The sequence below is a fragment of the Silurus aristotelis genome (genome assembly GCF_946808225.1).
Source record: "Silurus aristotelis genome assembly, chromosome: 23".
Taxonomy (NCBI): Eukaryota; Metazoa; Chordata; class Actinopteri; order Siluriformes; family Siluridae; genus Silurus; species Silurus aristotelis.
The window spans coordinates 7,209,644-7,232,390 of record NC_139596.1 but is presented as its reverse complement, the minus strand read 5'-3'; the positions used below and the strand labels follow the sequence as shown (position 1 = coordinate 7,232,390).

The 22,747-nt window shown below is 35.0% G+C and overlaps 1 protein-coding gene across 2 annotated transcripts in view; it reads left to right on the top strand.

The window, feature by feature from the left end:
• Nucleotides 1–22,747, top strand: part of arid3c (AT rich interactive domain 3C (BRIGHT-like)) — a 56,529-nt gene that overhangs the window by 11,075 nt on the left and 22,707 nt on the right. The gene's annotated exons all lie outside the window — the stretch shown is intronic.

The following is a 22,747-nucleotide window of genomic DNA, read 5'->3' as shown; positions in this document are numbered from 1 at the left end:
GTTATTCATGGTATCAGATGGAAAGAGCATAAGGCCGTTTCACTCGAGCTGGCCCCTCTTTAGGGGGTGATCGCAGACCAATAAAACTTTATAACAGATAGCAGAGAGGAAGTCATTTGTTGAGGAACCCCACTGAACAATTAAGAGACCTGGTTCTTTTAGGCTCGGGCAAGAATGTACATTTTTATGTGGCTTGAGGTGCACTTTTGCCAAATTAATGGTTTGATTAAAGGATGGGTGTAAAGTAAGGGTGTAAGACATCACACAACCTACGCAACAACAAAAAAGATGCTGCTGTGCCTTTAAGATGGCAGAGTAACATGATCCTTTTTAATCAGCATTTGCTTTTGTGAAATCTAACATGGGCTTGCTGACACTTTGTTTCTGTTTAGCATTAGCAGAATCTGATGCCCTTTGACCTGCCTGAAGCCCCCTCCCCCACTTCCAGTCCGCCATAAAACAGCATTCGCAGCTCATAGATTCCATACTAGGTCAGAGATCATTAAAAAGATCAAAGAAGTGTGTGTGTTTGGGGGGGGGGGGGGTTAAAAAAAAAGGATCATTGGTGGTGCACAAAAGACATTGGTTGAATGGAGGGAATCTGCAATGATGACAGAAGATGCATTTTCTTAAAAAAGAGATGTGCAATTTTGCACGTGTAGTGTTGTGAATGGGAGGGGCGCACTGTTAATATTTAGCATTTGAGCTACCTGTATTTCTGTTCCGCTGCAGTATGTATGTTAACCAGCAGATGTTTGGTTTGACTGTTGAAATGTTGTGCTTTTAGATAAACTAGACCCCTAGACCTAGTTCCTATCTTTAATTATTTAACAGTAGACCCATAAGACTCTTATTTAAGGGCTTCTTTAGCCAAACGTATACATGAAAATACAACACGTCTCATAAAAAAACTCAAATGCATGGAAATGTCATTTTTCATTACTGTGGCCATGGCTTTGTTTTGAGGTTACCTGAACATAACATTAATAATATATCACCACACATGTATTACTCTATCTATCAATAATTGATAGAGCCTAGAGATAGTATGATCTTAAGCTCAACATGTAACGCCTTGTATGGTTTTCCCGTCCACACATTATACTAACGAACTTCGCTGCTTTATTGCAGAGCAGCACTTTTGTCAAATAGGTGTTACATACTCTGTGAAAGGAAAACCATGTACTTAAGTGAATTAAGCTTCTCCTTTTTGGTTAAACAAGATGTGCTAGGTCTAAAACTGTGATAACACTGGCTTTTAGCGCTAATACAAGATTAGAAAAAAAAAATGATAATTTGTTTTCTGAAGTTATTCTCTTACAGCTCTCCAAAACCAGTCTTGTTTATATAACACCTGATTTTTTTTATGCATAGGAGTGTGCAGTGTTTTAACTAACAACAAGGGGAAGTTTGGGTGTGGGCCCTGAGCGGATTAGATGACAATCACAGGGTTCTTCTTTTTTGATGGAACATGAATAGAGGCCCTGGTGGAGGTATACATTGATATCTTCACCATCTGCTTACACAATACTGGTCAGACCCGTCCTCCTGCAGGAAGGAAATGGCAAACCCCCCCCCCCCCCCCTTTCCACCCCTGCCCCCCATCCTCAACTGATGATGTGGCAGTCTAAGTCATAAATTTAATAGCCTCCACTCCCCGCCTTTTTCCTAGCCACTCCTTCCTCATTGCCTCATCCCATCTTCACCCCCTCCCCAGGATCGTTGACCTTCTTCCTTCAATTATTTGGCATCCTGATTATTTCATGCGCAACTTCAATTTCAGTAGTGCAAAAAAAATGGGCACGAGGGACACATTTGTCGACCGATTCGCACCCCCCCACATTTATGTTATGATATGTAGATTTTTCCTTCTCGTGGATTGTGTTTGTGTTTGGCTTCACAGGGAGAAAATTGATGAGATGGATCCACTGATTTCCTGTCATTTAATGCCTCGTCACCATGGGTCTATTTGTTTTTTCTATATTGTTGTCTACTGATTTATGGGTTCATTTATAATCATCTATTACACAAATTAGGTTATCATAATGAAGTTAGGACTCGTGCAGTGGTGGTGGGGGTGGTTATAGAAGAAATGTCTGTGTGTTTTTGAAAACTAGATTTCTAACTACATTGAATTTCATATAGCATTTTTTTTATTGCATACATGCACACATATACATGCATACATGCTTGAACGATATTAGAAAAAAGCAGCTATGGGTAAATGTGACAGAAATGCCGTTAAAACTAAACCAACTGGTTGTGAGAGGAGAGATGAGTGAATGTCATAAGAGATAAGTTGTTGACTTACACACAGAAAAAAAATCTGACTTGGCATTTAAGTAATAGCAAATCAAATATCCAATGTGAATATCTGTTCTTTACATTTCCTTTTCTGGCTTGCTGTTATCTGGCTTCGGTGTTGCGCAATATTGTGCATGCTATTTTTTAATATGGCCAATACATTATTTGTTATGTATATTTGTTTATGTGCAAGCTAAAAATGTCATTCTATAACAAAGCTTGTGCATATGATGCTCTTGAATCTTGTAATGTGTTGGTAGAAAGATCTGGATTGTGCAAGCCGCTACACTTGATTGTGTATTAGATAAGGTGCAATATATTTGTTCAATGATATAAACAAGAGAGAACTACATCAAATGGCTTTGCAAAGTCTTACATCTGCTCATACAGGCATGAAAACCATCTCGAGTCCTGATGTCAAAGGCCATAAAAGGCAACTTCACACATGAGCCAGATTGTTGATATGTCATGATGGCTCCTCTTCTCTATATATGCACATTCTCACACACAGCCTACATTTTATGTCCTGTTTCTCAAGGCAGTCAGCATTAACATTCCTTTAATAGCCTTACTCCAGACATATGTGTACATTTTGTTAAGGACATGGAACATGACATGTGGCATTATTCATTATTTTAAAAATGGCTGATTTAATCAATAAATTTAGACATTGACATAATACCAAAGTGGACCATCCGAAATAAGTGCTTTAAAAATCCACTCAGATCGTTACTATCAGGCCAGTCAATGTTATCTACAGTATGGACATATTCAAACTAATCACTTATGTATTTGAACTAATCAGCTGATGGAGGAAATCGTTATTGGCATATTGTTCATTGCAACAGTCTTGGTAAACTGTTTATTGTTGTTGTTGTTTTTTGACACAAAAATGTTCTGCAACTTTGGTGTGCCACTTGGGTTGCCTGTGTTCATACCCAAGAAGGCAACTGAAAAGAAAGAAAAGGATAATGACTAATCCAGTCTCCTTCTGCATTTTCCACATTGCAGTTGTAAATTATGATGAAAACACAAGCTATTTGATAACCTGCAGATGTCAGATTAACATGATAATTATTTGTTGGGGAAGTGTAGGGAATTCTATGATTCTATTATTGGAATGTTGTGGAATTACAACAGCTGAAGATTTTTGCAATATTTTGTCAAATGTATAACATGTTATTAGAATTATTGTCGCTTTTTTTGTGGAAAAAAAGTTACATTCTTCTGCTTAAAACAGGCTGGAGACAAGTTCTGTCAATTTAAGTGCACAATTATCAATTAAGCAGATTATAAAAGATATCTTGGAAAGGTCTTTTCAAATGCAGCTATGTTTGCATAGGCTTCCATTCTCAGCAAGCTTGTGTTATCCCCCTCCTTTAAAATCCCAGGCTTTTGCCAAGGTCTGCGTCATGCAACACTTTGTTTGACCTCTCCCCCATCGTGTTTGCTCACACTTGTGGCCCTCTGACTTATCTGGCAGCGTTTAGTTGGCCTGGCTCCAGCTGGCTGTTACTACTGCTGCAGCGTGCAGACGATCTGCTACAGATGCCTGAGAGCAGTGAGAGAGAGAGATTTATGCTTTAAAGCAAAAGACAGCTGAAGCTAAAGGAATGAAGTAGAGTAGTACGAGCCAAGTGTTCACCTGATCCTGTGTTGATTCAGCTCATACAGACCATAGCTTATCTTTATTTTTCTGCGGTTTTTTTCTCTCTCTATTATGTAATCTTGTCTTGTTAGCAACTGTTCAGAAGCCTTAGAAGAGTTTAAGGCTTGGGAGGATAGGATTGGTTCACAAGTCTGCTCCTCATTTTATTCACTGTATATTCTGTATATCTGTATTTGGATATTAACCAAAAGATAGCATGGCATATTTTTTAATGAACCATACCCTTCTGGTACCAGATGCACTAGATAGTACTGGAAAAAAAAGAGGTAGACATACCAGCACTGTCCATGGGCTCTGTTCATCTTGGCTCTCATATATGGATATTTTTCTCCAGTCACATTTAAGCTGTAATTATTTTTATTAGTAAATGATAATATATAAGATAAATGTTAGTGATAGTGTCTGTTTTGGTTATACTTCCCCAAAATTAAAACTAAAGTGGTACAAGTTAAACTTTTGCAGCCCTGACCAGGGTGTGTAAATTAAGGTTGTACAGAACATGTGTTTATGAATGTAAAAACTGCCCATGTGTGTGTGGGTTTTTTTTTTTGCTTCACCCTGCAGCAAATTCTAGTATCAGCAGATGCCCTGTGAACTGTTCTGTCATTTTCTTAAGCAAAAGCAACACATTTCTTATATTTCTTGTTCTAAATTTTTAACTAATAGGCATTGTTATAATTTTTGTTTAGAATCCATTATTTGTTCATTATGAATTATGTATTCATATTCTCTTGCATTCCTAATTATCAGAAAATCTCACAATTATGAGTAGAGCTCATAGAGACACTGCGTTTCCTCCAGCTTGAAGGGATGTTTTGACATACACCTCTCTTTTGGTAACCATCTCTATCAGTTCTCATCATTCTCTACCTCTGTCTCCTTCTTTCTCCTCCTCTTGTCTCTGTGAGGCTACTTAGCGCCAAGGGGAGGGGTCCAGCTGACAGATTGAGCCGACCAGCCTGGGGTCAGAGGGGTTAAATTGAACAAATCTGTCCATTGACGTCCTGTCTCCTCCACCTTCCTCTAATGTCATTATTGCCAGGTGTCAGGGGGCCAGTGGGCATGTCGCCAACACTGACAACACAGAACTCTGAGTGGCTACTTACACAGAGGGGACCTCCCACCATGACAGGCTCCTTTTGTCTCAAGATGTGTCAGCAAAGGTAGCAAAAGAAAACATTGAGTCCTCTCTGTTCATAGGAGTAGATATATTATTAAGGGTAGACAGGTGTTGTGGGACATAGTGCTGGACTTGACTGCCAGTGTATATCTTAATCATTTGTGAACAAATACCAGCAGGAGTCTTTTATGAGAATTTTATCTTCCCCTTTTTTTTATTATTGTACATTGAGACTTTTGCTAAGACCATATTACTCCCTTGTGTAAGTATAGAAAGTCTGTTCATACCTGAAAAAGCATGAAGATACAGAAGATATTTTGTGGTCATCGTAATAAAAATGATTAAGTGCTAAATCAATTTTTTAATTACCGTGCCCTTATTTTCTTCACTAATGTAGCCATAATCCATTCACTTGAAGATGAAGTTCATTCTACACCCCTAAAGTGGTTTTTGTTTGTTTTATTGTGTAAAGAATCAAAAAAACATTCCAAGAAGCCAAGAGAAGATTATGACATTTCTTGTATCCCATTTGAAAATGGCATATTTCCCATCTTCCAATCTTGAGCCCTAAGTCCCCCCCCCCCCCCCCTTAAAAAATTGTTGAAAAACAATTTACTTATATCCTACTTTGGCACAATCTCCCATCAAAATGTAAAGTTGTTTACAATTGTGACTGTAATGTTGACTGTCATGTGGGCAAATGTTGTGTCTCACCCCCTGTTTTGGTTGGTTAGTTAACCATTCTACTTAATTTTCCTCTGACCTCAAGAGTATACCACTGACTTTTTTTAGCACTGAGCCAGTAACTCCACTTCTTTGGGGACTGTGAAGCATCAGATTATTGTTGATTGCTTTGTAAGGTGAGAAGAGGCCTCTGATCCCATTTTAGCCATTTTTTGTGCTCGAATAAAGAGAAAATCAAATCGTGTTTAAACAAGTGTTAAGTAAAGTGGTTGCATAATTTCCAAAAGGAGCAAAGTTTATACAACCTTTAAATGTGATAAATTGTATGGTATGCTTTTTTTTAAATGTAAACTGAGTGGTGAATATAAGTACAGATTTACAGATTTATAAGTACAGAGTGCATTTCAGTAAAATTCTCTTGTGACAGAATCAAAAACATAATGTCATTATTTTCCACTCTAGAACTATGCAAAATGCAAACATTTATTCATTATATAAGATTCATGCTATTTGGATATTTTCAATGAGTTCTGCTCATCATGCATTAAATATATTATGCTTCTTGAAGCAATTCTAAATACCAGATATTTACTCTACAACCACAGCAAATATCTTCAGATGGTATGAACTAAATGCCACAGTTCTAAAGTTTTCACAAAGAAAGACCACCACTCTAAACCTAGAGACCTTCATTATCATTGCCGGGGCAAGTGTTCATTGAGGAGCAGGCATGCATGTGGGATGAGTTTAGAGTTTATCCCTCTTTTCCACGCAGCATTTGACTTGTGTGTCAGGGTGTGGCTGTGAGGGGGGATGGTGGAAACGGACCAAACTGCTGGTCTGGATTAGAGCTTTGGAACTTTATAACAGTGCAGTTCCCCATTGCCTCATCCTGTTAGCTCCATTTAATGCCCACCTTTTGGCTGATGTATGTGTGTGTGTGTGTGTGTGTGTGTGTGTGTGTGTGTGTGTGTGTGTGTGTGTGTGAGGGTACAAATTAAATTAGTTCTTACTTTACATGTTTAAGTATACTTAGTGAAAATATTTCTTTAAATTAAAGCAATTTTCAGATATTTTTAGAATAGACATATTTGTCTGTTGTACTCTGTACATGCAGGTAAATTCATTTTAATTGTATTTTACAACTATTGTGTTGGTCACCATATCCCCCCCCCCTCCCCAATTTAAAATTGACCTTTTTCTAGTTTCAGGGGTGGATCCCATATAGGTAGGTCTTTTGGACATCTTCAAACAAGACTCCTATGTATAGTTTACCTTCAAAGGTTTAATTTTGAACTCAAAGAGGTAATTAAGGTCCTAATTGTGTACCATAAATCTTTGTCAAAGCTACATTTTCAATTCATTTTAGTTATAGTATACATCAATTGTACACTACTATTAAAATAAAGGGTGATAAATAATATCTTTTCTAGTCAATAATTGGTAAAAACGTATATATTATATAAAAAGTATGTATAGTGTACCTTAAAGGCTTTATTTTAAAAGGCAATTATAGTCCAATTATGCGTCGTACATTTTTTTTAGAATGGTACCATGTACATGTCTATAGATAAAAGACACACACAAAACGTACAAAAGATAAGGGTCCAACTTAATGAACTAAATAAAATGTGTTTAACACTATAATATTTTTAAATCAAAAAAAGCTATTTTTACCCAAACAATTGAGAAATCGATTTAAATCGATTTAAATAAGATACATGAACTAGAAAATGCATGAATAAAATAGGTCAATTTTGCTTATTTGGTTATAAGTTTTGAGAATAAGAAACCTTTAGAAATTTCACAGCTTGCACAAGTGACCATTTTCCAAGTCGTGAGTTACTGTCACACAGTCCAACGCTGACAGAACCAATTGCACAGCAGCAAAAGACATTATCTGTGATTAGAATTGAATGTACAGATTTCCTTCTATAAACGCACATGTTCAAGTGTTTAAGAAGGTACAAACAAGATCCCTTTAAACATGATTATCAAAATAAATGAAGAGAAGATTTTTGTTCAATTCTGCATGGGGGAAGACATACTAAGATCATTGTTTACATGATGAGAGCTGATGTGATTTACAGCATCAATTTAAAATGTCAAAGTGAATCACTTTTAATCTCTTTTTTTCTCTCTCTCATCTTTTAAAATTTCAATTCCGTTGGTTCACTACACAATTATCTTAAATTAAATAAGATAATATTGTCTGCGCTCTAAGGCAGATTTTCTGCCTTAATTAAACAATACAAATTAAATTAATTATTATTATCATTTTAACTGTCACTGGTCTTATAATTATATCAACCTGTGGCACAGAAGTTTTTCCTAGTTTTCTTTTTTGTTGTAATTGTTCAAATCTAGGCTGTAAATAAACAATCCTACGCTAAGAATAAATGCATGTGCCCATGGTGTAGGAAAAAAATGACAATAAATCCTCAACCAAAGTGTTCACTCAAAATTGTTAAAAAATATACAAATAGAAAACCTTTTAATCTGTTTTACAAACATATAATTATCATTTTAAAATCAAGTTTCGCTTTTTTAATTATGTTAATATTTCCACCCAGTTCTCAGTGTTGTGTCAGACATGTAGATTAATTAATCGACTGTGTATAAAGATGAATCCTCAAATATACTTTAAATTGAATGTTTCATGTAGGGCAACAGTTGCAATATATTCACAACTGTATGGCTGATGTTGGCTCTGAAAATTGGTTAAGATACCTTAAGGGAATTCCTTGTTATGTACAGCGGCTGCTTTTTTTCTTTGAAATCCTTTTAAAGCTGACCCTCAATTTGCTACTCAAATGTCTGGTTTGCAAAGTAGGACAGGTTAGTTGTTATTTCAGGGAGGAGATACCACACATCAGCCTAGCTATGGCTGAAGATGTGGCTTTTTGTGCTTTTCTTTTATATATATAAAAAAGCAAAAAGGTGACCTATGGGTAAGATTTTAATCAATGTCACAGTGTACTTCAAATAATGTTCATGTGGGTTTATGGTCTGTTTCTATTAATACTCATATAAATGATTACTTTAACACTGGACATTAAACCAGTCACTCATTTGGAACAGTTACACATTACATGAGAGAAAGGTGTGAGCATGCTTTGATAGTAGAAAGGCTTTAAACCTCCACTTTTTATGTATAGCTAATCATCTGTATATTCAGATGTATCATGTAACAAAGTTGGCTCGACCTACAATACATAGTGCAAGATGATTAAATACTACCTCAGAATTCATGAGTAGAATGTAGCAGCTTACTAACACATGGAGACCCTTTTCTGTTACATTGTGTAAGTGGTGGTGTCACTGGTATTGATAGTTTTGGGTGTCAGTATGTTTTGGAACTCAAAATGCCAGCAACTTATCATTTTTAATGTTTTCTGAGGCTGAAAATGTGTGTAGATTTGTGTAATGTTGACTAGATCAAATCTGATCTTTGTATAAGCACAGGTGCCCGTATCCCTGTTTTAGACCCAAAATCTATTATGGTATTTCTATTAAATTAATTTGATATATAACAGAAGCACTGACAGTAATGCCAGCCACATTGTTTCTTTAACCATGGAAATACTCTGGCAGACGCTAAGCACAAACAGATTAAACAAAAACTATGCAATTGTTGATAGTGTAAACTTTCCAGTAAAATCATGATTAGTTAACATTTTTGGAAGTAGTCTCCAGTGTCAACACACTGTAACAGTCAAAGGTAAAAATTCTTCTGCTTTAAGGAAAGAGGACTTTCTGGTTTCTTGGAAACACATGAGTTCTTATAGCTGTAAGTTACAATAGGAACTAGTTTGATGAGATTCCACAACACTAATTATAACTATGCAAATTAATGGAAAATTAAATGTGTCAGGTGTGGTTTCATTAATCACTGAATATAATAATTGGCAGCAGCGTGTGTTGTTACAGACAATAATTGCACTATAAAAGTGTTAACCACATAACTATTATTTATATTTCAATAAAAACTATAATAAATGATCATGTTTTCTTCATAACATTGTCAGTTTGGTGAAAATTATGACACACATTTGATCAGCACTTTTAAAACTCTCACCAACATTATTACCGTAACTGATACTGAGCGAGTGTTATACTATCATATATCTGCAAACTAATAAGAAAAATGCCAATCTTTTAACACCATTCGAAAATATGTGATGTGACAAGCTGTGACAACAGTTCCCTGCCCACTTCTTCATTTCTCAGGCATTATCGAAAGCTAATTACTGCTATTGTGGTTTCACTTACTGTAGCTAAACCGCTTGTGATGAAGATCTTAAAAAATACTGTATAAGTGGTTTTTCAGTTAATCTTCACACTTTCTCTACACAGAGTTCTGAGTAATCAGAAATTTGGACAACAGACCTTGTGAGAAAGAAGTAAGATTGTTCTTCTCCATGTAGAGTATTTGCTTAGTTATTTGGGTGTAGTGTTCCAAAAGTTCATGGCTTAAGTGCTGAAATTTACAAAACAAAATACAGTTGCAGAGGTTGTGACGTCTGTGAACTTTAGCCTGTCCCTGTGTCTCAAGCAGACACCGTTTCAATTCATTTAATTTCCTTTTCTTTCACTGATATAATGAATTGTAGAAGGACAGACGATCAGGCTAATACTACATGATTTCCACACTTTACTACAAAAAAGCATAAAGTTTACCTGACGTGAGTTGTTAAAAATACATTGAATGGCTCATTTTGGTGTTCTGTAGATACATCAGACTGATTTGTCAGTACCTTAAACAAATGCTCTTGTGTGTATTTTACTCAGTTGTTTTGTTAAATGTTTGATAAAATGCTTTGATTAATCACTTTTTTGAGTATATTAAGCAAATTCTTAGCAGCTCAGGAAAAAGTTATATATATATGTCAACATTACAAGATATATTGTTTGTGGCATCACATTTCATCAGTAATTGTGATTAGATTTTAAAAAAAAAAGAAAAAAAGAAAGTTGAATAGCTTGGATTTAGGTGACCTATTTTAGCACCCTTGCCATTCTGGGAAACCTACTGAGACAAACTGGACATTTTCCGTACTTCACCAGACACCACATGCTTTTTATTTAGCTTTAACTCCTAAACATTAATCCAGGACAGGAAATAGTATATAGGGAAAGCACAATAATTTAAAAACACTGAGTTCAGACTGTGCTTTTTTTATAGCCAGCTAGCATGGAGCAGCATCTTAATATCAAACGCCTACAGTTTATTCCAGTTACTGATTAACAGAAGTGTTCTTGGTAGTAGTAATTTATGTACTTGAAGAACCCAAAACCATATCACATTGGTCTCATGAAGCTTGTTCAGTCAGACAGGTAAACTAAAGTAAGCTTTTTCAGTGAGACATGCTGTTGTGTAACTGCTGTTATTTAGTCTATACACATAACCTCATTCTAATTAGATCACGAACATGTACACATGATAGAAACATAATAGGAATGTGTGGCTAGATTCAGTCACGTGACTTGTTCCTCCACTACACCATGAATGATAATGGCTCCACCCTTAGATGAATTTGATCAAACCTGTAAACGTCAGCAAAAGCGAATTATGGAGCAGCTTCCACAGTGCCAACCACAGTGCCTTCATTGTTGTGGCCTTTTATCACTCTTGCTGAGGTTGCATTTGCACTGTTTTCAGAATGAGGCCCCACTCCGCTGACGGAGGGCCTTGTAATGTTTGTGCATTAAACATTTGTGTGCTTTGTTAGTCTCTGACACACACTGTAGAATCAGCCTGGGCATGTTAGCTTGCCTTGCACCTGTACATCAGGAAAGGCAGCAAACTGATGAAATAATAATAATAAAAAGAAAATCCTATCTTTAATATGTTTATAGGTATATCTTTAACAATTTTGAGTGAAGTGTTTGGTTGAAGATTTATTGTCATGCATATAATGATGGTTAATATTTTTTGATGATTTTACGATCATTTTATAAGTAGAAGATCGGTCTAATAATGCACATACTATGCACCTATCAAAACAGAAGAAACTTTCCCTAACACGAAAAACTTTTGTCTAAAACTTATCTAGTTCTTTTGAAAAGATTAACTTATGTAGATAAGGAGCCAGTTTTATCAACAAGGCTGCAAAAATGGCTGTTGGCTATGAGTAAATAAGGGTTGAAAAGATTGAATCATTTTCATGGCCATATTTATTCAAAACGACATCAAATGGGTTTTAGATGTGTTGTCTTAAGTGTGTGTAGACTACAAAAAATATAGTCCTATGTTCCATAACAACGCATGGCTACTAGAAAAGTGATTAAAACGTACCAGTATGTTGTAATTGTGTTCACATTATTATATTTGTATATAACAATTCATCTCCTTTTTGTGATTATGAACTAAATCAGATGTAAATTAATTTAGATGTACAAATTAGCATAGGTGGCATTAGAAGAAATACCTTCTGCTGTGTACCAGGTTCTAGTCATTATCACACTCCCCCATGAATTTATTTTTTTTACCATTTTCAAGATCTTAAACATTTAACCCTTTGACCCAACAATAAAAGCTCAAAGTGTATTGAAGAGGAGACAAAAATACCCTTCGTACATGAACACACCTGTTTACATCGTAGTCTGTGCTTTGGACATTAGTTTTCTTTTTTTAATGACAGTGCTGGACTTTCTAGTTTTCATGTAGGGATAATTAGAAACATGGCCTTGGGCTGAGAGGGTAAACATCATACAATTACAGCAGGATGGGGGAGGGGGTTCAGTCAGGATCCAACCAAATGGAGATAATAAAAGAGTAGTAATAAAATGAAAAAAGCTTAATGATTAGATTAGTACCACTGTCTAAAAGAGTGTTCATATATTGTTATTTTTTTGGTGATATATGCTAGAAACTTTATGCAGTTGATTAAAGCTCACTGGTTCATCTTGTGCTACATGAAACATAGTGTGTAGATATGAGAAATGTTTTAGTGGCCTTAGCTCAAAATGTGTAAAGTAACATTCTTTAAAAAAAAATGTGTGCGTTGTGTGCTGTCATTGGAGAGTGTGTGGTCTTGAGTATTTTATGGTAACATGATAACTCTTCTTGTGTTTGGTGCTGGTCTACATTCTTGTGACCCTGTGTATATTGGTAAATTAGTACTACCGTGATCAGGCAGCATTCCTTCACTTTCAGCACTTGCAAATAAGGGCAGTAACACAGTTCGTCTTAACATACGCCAACAGCATCTTTTTTCTGTTTGGTGAAGTTAAAGAATGTAGACGCAGCTTCCTCTTCTTTGTTTTGTGTTATCAAGACACTCACAAAAATGTACCACCACCACCAGGAAAGGCAACCCCTTTCCCATGAGGACCTTGAAATCTATATCAGGCCACATTGTTATGAATACAGAGCGCTACTTTTCCTTCTAATGATTTCTGGTTTAGGGAAGCCCTCATCACCAACATCCGCACTCACTTTGCAGCCAAAAATCATTTTAATCTCTGCTGATGAATCTACATTTCCATAAATTAATGATTGACAATGGGGGAGGAGTCAATACATCAACCCTATCATCATGCCATATGTTCCAGACCTCCCTTTACCCTTGTGCTTTGAGCCTGTTTAAGACATCATGAGGTGATTATTGATTGACATTTTAAAGTGAAAATACGCTGCCTATTTTTTAATCAGCCTGCCTTTTTTCACGACTCTGTTATTTTTCAAACGCCTCTATACTTAACAGCTAATCTAAGTGTAATTTTAAAACAGCAATCATAAAATCAGTATGATCATTATCCAAGGATAGATCATAAACACTGTTTTCTTTTGTTTTTTAAGAAGGTAAAATGATTGTTTTATTTTTTTTTTAAGTACTATTCTACAGTTTTCAAGGGCAGAGTGTCTTTTTTTTTGCCAAAGCCGGATCAGTGACCCTTTTTGCATGGATTTATTTTACAAAAGAAATGACCCGTAAAGTCCATGAGAACGTCTTATGGAAGCAAGTCTTACTATAAAAACATATTCAAATGATTGTCACTTTACATTCAATTTCCTTATGCAATTTTGTAGTATAGGCTGACTCTAAAGATCATCCCGAGTTTTTCAAGGTCTGGGAACCTATATGTTGTAAGAAGAGCCTCCAATAAATTTGGGTCGTTAATTATGAGGATGGGGCAAGAGCTGACATGAGAAAAGAGGCAAAGACATCAGGCAAGGACTCTACCTATGCTAAAAGGCAAAAAGAGACAATAAGACAGAGAGATTTGGCAAAAATGAATTGCCTTGGTGTTAAGCATGTACGATAAGGCCAGAGGGCATGTGGCTTTGAAGTGGTGAAGATTAAGGGAGCTGAGGCAGTACTGGAGAAGTTTGAAGGCTGGTAATAATAGGGGGAGAAATAATGGTGTGTGTGGGAGAGGGTAGGTGCTTGCTAACCTTTAACCTTCCCAGATATAGTACATTCAAATTATTAATGATGATGGATAATTAAAGTTTTAGATTTCAATGTGATTTGATGTACAGTGCATGGCTTTACTTCTATTTCAGCGTGTGGTTTTTTTTTTTTTTTTTTTTAGATCAGCCCACATGAATCAACAGTTAATATTTCAAACCAATAAATTGTAACAGTAAATTAGAAACAAACATATGGATGGAAGGTTATACAAACATATTGTTTTTTATATATTTGTATTTTTTTAATGCAGTTAGCTCTAATAATTGTGAATTTTGTAGCTATCTCTACTAATAGTGTCTTCATTGCAGTAATATCCAATAATTGTGAATATATTTTTTTCTTCTAGAATAAATTGCATTATAAACCATTGTACTCTCTGCTATTTTTTTTTTAGTCTTTTAAATTGTTCGTTAAAATGTTCGGCTTTATGGCCCACACATGCTTTTTCTTTGATTTCCTTAGTAAAAGGAAAGGATACTTAACTCCGTCTAATACTAGAGGCTGATAGATGTCTGCGTTCAGCGCTTGTCTGTGCAGGTCTTATAGCTCCTTAAAGGGCAAAGTTGATAAGGGGTATACACCTCCCCCACGCCCATCATAAAAATGTCCATTTGCAGATTTTTTTTTTCCTGTCATGATTTTGAAACAAACATGGTTGATAGGTAGCATATTCAAAATTCAAGATAATGTGTAATGGAATTGCACGAGACACCTATATAATCCAGAGATTAAAGGTTAAACTTCACATGCTTTATGTGGCATTCATGCAAATGTATTCATCCCAACCGTTTAAACTCTGGGTGTAACTACAAAAATTATTAATCAAAAGGTCAGATTTTTGCCTGTAATCATGTATTCCGAAATTCACAACTGCAGTTGAACATTAGCTAAAGTCAATGTGGAAACTGGTAAAAAACAAAAACAAAAAAAAACAAAAAAACTGTATCGCTTTAAGTTGTACAGAAACGTTTACTGAAATCTTCTGCATGCATTATTCTATGTTATGTATAATGCTGAATCATAGCAAACATAATGAATGAATGGTCTGCAATCAGACAGCACATAATACACACCTGAGTGGCCCTTGCATTTTTTTTTTCTTGCCTTAATTAAACAGTGAAATGAAAGTGCTGTGTAGTTTAAGATCTAATCCTTAAATTACACTATAGGGGCATGCTATTAAAGTGTCCTGTTTTTGTCAAATTATCCACTTTCCTTTTTTTTTCTTTTCTTCTTCTTCTTTTTTATAATGAATGAGGTTAAACTGGAGGCTAACCTCTGGAACCTGATTTACATTAAACCCTAACACAGTAAAAGGTAAAGTCCTTTTACGAGAACCATATGTGTATCAGTGTAGAGGTAGAGACAGGGTCAGAATGCTTGTTTCAGCGGAAGTATTTGGAGATAGCATTTTGGTCTCGGGCTTGCAAATAATTCGAGTGGTATGAAAAGATGGAGACCTGTTTGTTCTCATTCTTGCATGTTCTTGTAAAAAAAATAAACGTTATAGACGTTATAAACGTTTTTTTTGCGGAAAACTGCTATGTCCTTTTCATGACTGATAGTAATTATTCATTAAAAAACAATGAACACAAAAGAAAAAATGTTCAGGTTGTCCGCAATGTTGACAAACAAAGATGTTATAATGGTGTGTACAGGAACCTGGGTTATGCTGTACTTAAAGGCAGTGTGCACAAGGGATATAAATGTATATAAACATTTATGCTTAATCTGAAAGGTCCTGGTTGTCAGAAAGGCTGCTTTGTCAATGTTGAAACCAAGCCGACAACACCTGAGTTAAGTAATATAGATTTTTGTTGGCATAAGGCTGTGTTATGACAATTACAGGCTCACTTACATTATATGTTTGACAGCTAGCACAGTGAGTAGTGTTAATAAAATTCTGGCATTGAGTTGGCATGATCGTTTGTTTTATTCCTATTCATATTGTAATTTATTTTGCATTTGGCCCAGGATAGCTACTGTTCCTGGTATTAAAAAAAGGTATTAAAAAATGAAAAATGAACAATGGTTATAAAACCAGGCATAAATCAGTGCTGTGTTTTATTTTGAAACACCATCCAGGGTTAAGGGATATCAGTTTTCACCAGCAGACAGAAGACAGCATTTGTGTATCAAGGGATACTTCATGACATATAACACTAAATCTGAGAAAAAAAAAAAGTAATGGTCATTTTTACAGTGATTCATGTTGAATATAAAGCTGCAGTAGTATTAAAGACCTTTAACTGACATTCCTATTATAAAACGTTTTTTACCATGTTGACCAGTGGTTATGTTGTGTTGCAATGTGTTTTGCAGTCTCTTAACACATGGTTGAACCCATAACTTTGGTATGTATATATAAATCTATTTTAGGACATGTACAAACCTGGGCTGTGTCGAATTGTATAGCTATGTGAGGTTGAGGTTATAATTCAGTGAAATATATGTAGAACTAGCGGAAAGTACCCGTGCTTCGCTACGGAAGGCAGAACGCTAAGCAATATGGCAATAAACAGTAAGCACTGAGCAGGACTGGATGATCAGAGATCAGAACGTAACGTCAACAAATAACATACTACCCCTTTGTAGTACCGATACAGGGCAAACTACTGTGAAAATAATTTATATCGTGCATCTAACATGCAATAAGAAACAATGTAGTAAGTTTCATTAGGATCCGTACTGTTATTTCTTTATTTATTTTATGAGTTTATGAGTTTACAATGCGTGAGAAATCGCGTTTTTCGCGAGTTAGCCGCGATCCAGGGCGAATTTTTCTAAACCCTTTCTTAGTGAGCACCTAAGACCCAAGAGGAAGGTGTGTTCCAAATTTCATTGCAATCCGTTCAGTGGTTTTTGAGATTTCGTGATGAGTGAGTGAGTCAGTCAGTGGTATTTGAGCTTTATATATATATATATATATATATATATATATATATATATATATATATATATATATATATATATATATATATATATAGATTAACTCTTTTTTGTAAGACAGATATATTACTTAAAAATGGCAATTGGGTGGCCAGTACCCCAGTGCAAAAATTGCAAGCTGCAATATCTTTGACTATGAAAAGAATTTAGCACTAGCATACATTTTACCCATTGTAACATTATCCTACAAATCAAAACGCAACAGAAAGCTCAGAAACTCAACAACATTACGAAAAGGTAGTGAATCCTCGTTGCTGATTGGCTAAAGTTTAAGGATGTGAAACATTAAGAGGACATATATCTAAATTATTGTTTTTTTCTTTCTTTTTTCTTTTATATGTATATATATTTTTTATATTACTTTATTATCATTAATTTGTTTATTCCTTCATTTTATTAAAAGCATTTAGATTTTTTTTAAGATTTATTTTTTTTTGCCCAGTATTATTATACGTATGAAAACATTACATACGTCATACATAAAACAATCTGTAATATTCCTAAAGAAGTCCTTTCCTTTAATATGTTTATATATTTAATCCTTCAAAAAGAATGTGTTGTTCAATAAGCACCTACATTTTCTGTATTAAGTTTATAGGTTATGCTTCTGACTTTGTTTTTTGGGGTTTTTGTTGTTGTTGTTGTTATTGTTGTTTTTGGTTTGTGATTGTTTGGATTTTGTATTTATCGGTGGCATTGGTATAATCATGTTCAGCTTGGCATAAATAAAAACGAAGGCAAAAAAAAAAAAGATTCCCATAATTTACTTTTAAATGACTAAACTGCAGAACGCAAAACAATATATTATTGCAACATATTGTAAATTTGCAATACATGTCATTATAAATGTCATTATAAAATAGATATTATTATAAAAAACTAAAAGCTATTTAGTTGCAGTATTTGTTAGAATATAAGGAGCCTCTCTAGTGAAAAAAGCACATGGTGTAAAGCAGCAGTAAAAGAACACTTAGACCTGCCAATACATGGACAGCTCACTGACACTTAATCCAGTCCATCAGCTGAAGTACGTGGGCAAATCCTTTCGGAATGAGCCGAGCCGAGCACTTCATATTTGTGTAGATATCTAATTATTTCAGCACAGCACTAGTAGGAAGGTGTGTGAGTGTGTAAATGTGTGTAAGAATTGGAGTAGAGCTGGCTTTCAGCCAGTTGGAGTTGTGCCAGCATGACCAGGCGTGTTGTTCTCTAATTAACTCTTGCTCCTTACACCAGAGCTGCTCACACATGCGTTCGTGCACACACGCACACACATACACGCACACACCTAGCCCAGCAGTTTCCCAGAAGATCTCTCTCAGTGGGACACACACACACACACACACACACACACACACACACACACACACACACACACACACACACACACACACACTCACACATACACACATGCGTAGCACCCCACACCAAGTGCATTTGGAAAGTATGGCTGCAATATTGATTCTGCTGTCATGGCTTTTTTCCTTTTGGCTGCTGTTTACAAATGATGCTTATTAGCAATCAGGGTGAAGAGAACTGACCTGACATTGTTTTGTAAAATTGCACTGATGGAGACAAAATTTGATAAAAAAAAAAAATTTAAATAAAGAAACTATACTTACCAGTTTTAAGGTAACCAGTAATACAATTTGAGGAGTTTCTGTAGTTAATAAGGTCCACAAATCAGGGAAATTTCAGGAAAACTATTTACCAAAAATGCCGTCTGAGCATCCTAAAGGTTTTGATTCAGACCATCTAAAGAAACCCTGAGAAACCAGATGTGTTTAGTGTAATCACCCATTCGGAAATGTAAGCTGTTGTGTTTGCAAATTCAAAGAGATTCATGTATGAAATCCAGTGTAATCACTCCTGGTCAGGGAAAATCCCATGATAGGCAGACCTTTGTGACCTTCTACTCTAATAGAAAACCTTTGGAATGTTGCAGCTCACAAAATCAGAAGACGAAATCTAACTACAGGAATATCCGAGATTTCTTTTTAGTTTTTTGTTGTTTTTTTGATGCAGTATAGATCAGAATTTTACCTTAATTTTTTTTTCTTGATTTAATTTTCTCAGTGTGTGGTCTGTATAAATATACTGATGATTCACAACTAATTGGTAACCCCTTATAGATTCTTCAATGCTGCAAAGAGATTATGACTAAGAAAAAGACAGGAATCATTTTTATAACTGAGGAAATGAGTTTAAAGGTATCAACGATATATGACATCGAATTTTCTCACAGATTTTCAGTGGGGTTTTTTCTTTTATGAAAGTCAATACCATTCAACCTGAAGTACTGGTAATTATCCAATAGCGCATTGGACACGATTTTAAATGCTCAAAATTATATTACAGCCCAGAAGCATGAGGTGCAGGTCACTCATTCAGCTTCTTCAAAGAAATTGATGGAAAAGATGAGAGCATTTATAATATAAAAAAAAAAAAAACATGTTAGGAAGCTGCACTATTATGGGCCAATTACAGTAATGAGGGTAGAAATTAGAAAAATAATCTTTTTTTCCAGGAGTTTTCATCAATTATATGCTGTGTTCTGAAAGCAAGGGGCAAATGTAGTAATATCATTATCATTATAAATAAATCAATATATAAATTATAGAATGTTTGTGAAAAACTACTTTATTTTGATTCTTTTAAAATAAAATGCATGTCAAAATTAAACCCAGAAAAATAATGTGAAGTCTCTCCAAAAAGAATATTGGTGATTATTGTCTCATTTTTTGTTTAAATACAATTACTATGGCAAAAAATAGTAAATAACACAGAGTTAAAGCTTGTAGCTGTGACTTTGGAGACTTTTTGGTTTACCAAGTGCCTAGGGATAAACATTTGGACAAGTCTGCATGTTGCAACTTGTCCAAACTGGGGTGGTCGTTGGTGGAATTGAAGGCATTTCCAACATTTTAGGTTAACAAGCCCCTTTGTGTTGAGTGACCAGGCTCCATTTTGATATATTCCAGGATGGGCTCCGACTGCCTGAAGGTTTACTTGAACTTAGTTCAAAGTCATATCAGCTTTATAGCTTGACAGGCAAAAATAAATCTGGGCACAAGAATGTCACCCAGTTAATTTTCTCTACCTTTTATACAGTATGTTTTTAAATATGAACTTGTGCAGGCCCTGATGTGGGGTGTTATAAAGAACATCTGATATATATATATATATATATATATATATATATATATATATATATATATATATATATATATATATATATATATATATATATATATATATATATATATGGATCTTGATAGTGTTGGTTGTATAAATATATAAAAATAATAAAATGATTTAAAAAAAGAATGATTGTAGTGTTAAGAGCTCCCTCTACTGAAATCCTGCAGAGATCAAAAAACAACTCATAAGCATTTACTCAAATTTGAATGTGCATTAAAAAATACAAATGCTAAAAAAAATTTTTTATTTAATACAAATGATATTTTAGCTAATTATATGCTCATATATTTTAATATGCTCATATATGTCAACGAAGGCAAACACGACATACAAACAGCAGACCGAAATCCTACTTAGTTAATATTTGACTAGAAATAAATAACCTGTGCATTTGGAAAACTCTAATTTCCTTTCCATGTACTATTTCTGCCAGCACATTCACAGAACTGCAGCCATTCAAGGTCAAGTCTCAGCACGACCACTTAGTTTTGAGCTTGAAGAGACTGACGCAGTAAGCAGTCCATGACAAAAAAGGACTGGGAGGAACAATTTAAAAGCCTTGTAGTTTCTAAAACCCACACATGCAGATACACAATGGGACTCACTCGTACTGGATCGGCTCAAACATCCCGACCTGCTGCCCTCAAGCATAACTTATACAAGCGCTCCTGTTGTGTTCTGTCTACATGTTCAATTTGACAGGGTAGTTTATTGCTCTTGCTAATATACTGACTCTAAATTTGAATTATTATTTGAGATTTTCTTCACTTTTTTTTAATATATCAGTGTAATGTTACAGGGTTACTTCCTGCGTGATATCACCATAAAATAAAGTAGGATATCATAGTTGTATAAAAAAAATCTTAAAGTGCATGTGCATGCCTTTTATTTTATTTTATTTTATTTTTTATTTTTTTTACAGCGATTGCTCTAAACAGGTTTAACGTAAACATGATGGGGTACTGGAAAGAGGAAGCAGAAGCCTAATGTATGATATTTTCCACCGGTTAATATTTAAAGCAATGTTGTGGTCATTGTGGTCTAACATATTATGACACATGGATTGGAAGCTTGTGGTGTAATTACTTAATCTCTGGCCAACTGCTGTATCCAAAAAAAAAAAAAAAAACGGAGTCACTGTAACATCACCTCTATCCTTTATAATGCATAATTCACTACATTGACCCTAAGCATTGTACCAATTATATGAGTCATGTCCTACAAGTCATGCAGATAATATTTTCTCAATTACAAGACCAACAGAAAGATGCTTGGTAATATTGTTTGCGCAAATTCAAGAAAATCTTAATTGTATGCTATAAGTGTAAACGATTGTGACCAGACTTGTGTTTCAATGAGTTTTTTCTTTAAATTTTTTTTTTTAGTATTCATTAGCAACAAGACATGAAGGATTTTCAAGTTAGCTTTATGTATCTCATGCATCACTGATCGTTTTCCACTTGTCAGAAATCCTGGTACATTGTGTACCAATGACTTGTCAAACGCAGATTACTGGCAAACTTTAATGTGTTCTTCATGAAAGCTTATTGAATAAACAAAAAATAAATGCTTGATGAATAGATATCTTTCTGCCAAGACCTATTTCACTTTGCTTACATATTCCGAAAGAAAACTATTCTTTGATTGTTTCTCCTCGCTTTTTTCAAGGTACTTCCTCTGAGACATTTTTCTCTGCAGCATTGATTGCATTGGTCCTTTAAGATTGGTGACAGCTAATACACCTCTAAATGATCAGTTATTATCTCTGGGGCCTCATTCCATGTGCCCTGCTGTTTTCAAAGGTCATCCTTCTGTTTTCATCTATCGACCTGCACTCCCGGTAACATGGACTGGGACTTATTGAAAGCGAAGGTTGAGCAGCGTATTTCCATCAGGTTACAGTCCACTCTTTCAGGAAGCGGCTTTAAAAAAATCTTTCGACTCAGCGCCAGTTTGGTGAATAGGGCAAAAATGGGGGACATAATGGACATGCCGATGCTGAGAAAAAGTCATGTAAAAAGTCATTTTTTTTCCATGGGGGTGGGAATGTAAGAGACTTAACAATTTCTCACAATTTTGGTAATAAAATAATATAATTTCTGTGCAAATAATTAATTATGATATAAGATTATGACTACAATTACAATCTGTTGCCTTGTTCATTTACAATTTAACATGTAATAGAAATCCTTTTTTTTTTTTTATTCCAGATACAGAAACGAATGCTTGGAACACTAAATTCAGACAGATAAAGATTGTGTCATTGCATCACATCCATAGCTAAGAGGTTACGGGTGCAGAAATTTTTTTTTAAATAAGCTCTTGAAGGGTTTGCGTGGAATCCGAATTAGTTTCTATACATTCCCTATACATATAATTATCTATCACATGATACTCAAC